A 2,450-nucleotide genomic window follows, 5' to 3' on the forward strand; every position below is an offset into this window, starting at 1 on the left:
ATTTTGTTTAATTCATATTAATTTCATTTTTAATCCAAAAAATATGGGACTTTCACCAAAAATCTTTAAATATTTTTCCCTTTCATTTGATGAATTAAAATTATTTTTTGGATTAATTATGATATTTTTTTATGAATTAAATGTTTTTGTGTATATTTTTAATTGTTTAAAAATACTTATGACCTTTTAAAAATCATGAAAGTTTTTGTCTAAGGTCCTTTGACCTTATTTGACCAAGGATAAATCTCTTGGCCATTTATTTGATGTTTTGAAGAGGTTTTAGGTTTTGACCAAACTAATTTGTATTTGACTGCATTTTTAATTTGATTTTTTATTGATTAATTGTGTAAAAATTATGTTGGGTCATTTTTATGGTCTTGTGATGTTTGACTATTTGTTTGGGCCTTGGACAAGGTTGATTTGACTTTTATTATATTAAAATCATTGGATTTAGGGGATTGATGAAATGTACATTTCATCTCCCAAAATGAATGAATGATTTTAATTTGGTAAAATTCCTCCCATGATCAATTTGTGTTTCTCTCATTTCCCCTCCCCTTTCATATTCATTCCCATTCTTTCTCATCCCTTTCATTGACCAATGAAATCTCAACATCCTAAGGCTAATCGGTTCATCAATGACCTTGTGTCAGATGAACCAATACAAGTATGGATGAGATAGGTCTATCCCTTTTTGATATTTTCTTTCAAGTGTGTGGTATGTTTTAAGAGTTTGGTTCATTATACCAAATCTCTAACATGCATTAGCACCTAAAATTTTATTGCCCGGCCTCAGATAGTTGTGACTTCTACATAAGTCAAATTACGATTGCTTAACATAGAGTTAAATTTGACCCTAAAGGCATAACATTCAAGTAAGTGAGATTGTAAGTCTCCCATATTTCATGGTATTATGTGGAAACTTGACCTTTTTTTCCTTCATTTGGAAGATATCTTGGTTCAAGGATCCATGCCTGTGAATAGATGGTTGAGTGTTCTCCAAAGAATGACTTAATCAATTGAAAAGCAAAACACCACTAATATATAATTAACCTTGACTAACATTTGACTAACTTTTATTAATATTGCTTTTACTTTCAAGTCATTTACTTTATTCAGTTTAACTTTTAGTCATTTACCAATCATTGTCATTAACATATCATTTAACTTGTTTATGTTTATGCCATTTTCACTTTGCTCAGTTGAGCCATATATTGTGATTGTATATATTTGTTTGAGTATTTTGTTTGTGCTTGTGTTCTTAGGACCTTAAAATACCTAATGAACAGCAAAAATCCTTAAAAAATGTTTGAGTGGACTGTTGAGCTTGATCTGAACTTCTGGACTTAGGATTAGACAACATTCCCTATACAAAAAGGACTTGACCAATGCCAACATTCTGAGACCAAGTTATTATGAACTGAGCCTTCATACGATGCAAGTTTTGGGATTTATTTGAACTCATCTGCTACATTGTCTTGATGCCAATTGTTATTTTAATCTTGTGTCTGATGCATTATTCTGAGTCAATCAAGGAGTATTTCATCTGATACATGAGAAAAGAAAGAAGACTGCTAGCTATGGGATTTGCTTGCTTGGATGTGGCCATCTTTATTTGATGCCTTGATCTTCATGATGTTTAATATTGCTAATTTCTTGCTGATTATTGCTTGATTCAAAGTCCAAAGGGAAAATGGGTTTTCTATATGACATTCTTGTCTGTTGGATTGCATCCCATTAGTCAGATCTTGTCAACTCTTAACATTTAATTTTATGCTTAGGATTAGTCTCTTCATCTCCTCCCACTTCTTAAATTTCAAAATCTCTCCCCCTTTTTTAAAACCTTCTTTGCTTGTGATTTCAAACTTAGACTTCATTTCAAATTAGAAACTTTGGCCTTATGCCAATGAGTTTTCAAACTTTTTTCTTAAGTCAAGCTTGTAAATGAACTTAACCATATTTGACTTCAAATTTCAAAAGACAAAAAGAATTAACACCCATTCAAACCTTTGGGCCCTTTATGCCTCTTTTAACTTAAATTTTGATTAAAAGCAATCCACTCATTTTGAAATTGATACCACGAACTACGAGGTTTTGATCCCTCATTTTTATGTTGGTACATAGACACAAGTATGAAGGTCTTGTCAAACACAAAAATATAATTAATGAATTATTTTCTCATCCTCACACTCTATTTTTCTCAAACACCATTTTATACCAAACACACATACACACATAAAAAAGGGCTCCCTAGAAGTACCTAGGACACTGTGGGTGTTAACACCTTCCCTCTGTGTAACCAACCCCCTTACCTGTAATCTCTGACATTTTATTAGTTTTGATTTGAAAAATTCTTATCTTTGGGTTTTGTTCGTACTTTTCCCTTTTCCTTTGGAAACAATAAAAGTACGGTGGCGACTCTGGTTTTATTGACGTTAAGCTTATTCATA

Source organism: Lathyrus oleraceus, chromosome 7 (assembly GCF_024323335.1).
Source record: "Lathyrus oleraceus cultivar Zhongwan6 chromosome 7, CAAS_Psat_ZW6_1.0, whole genome shotgun sequence".
In the NCBI taxonomy this organism is placed as follows: Eukaryota; Viridiplantae; Streptophyta; class Magnoliopsida; order Fabales; family Fabaceae; genus Lathyrus; species Lathyrus oleraceus.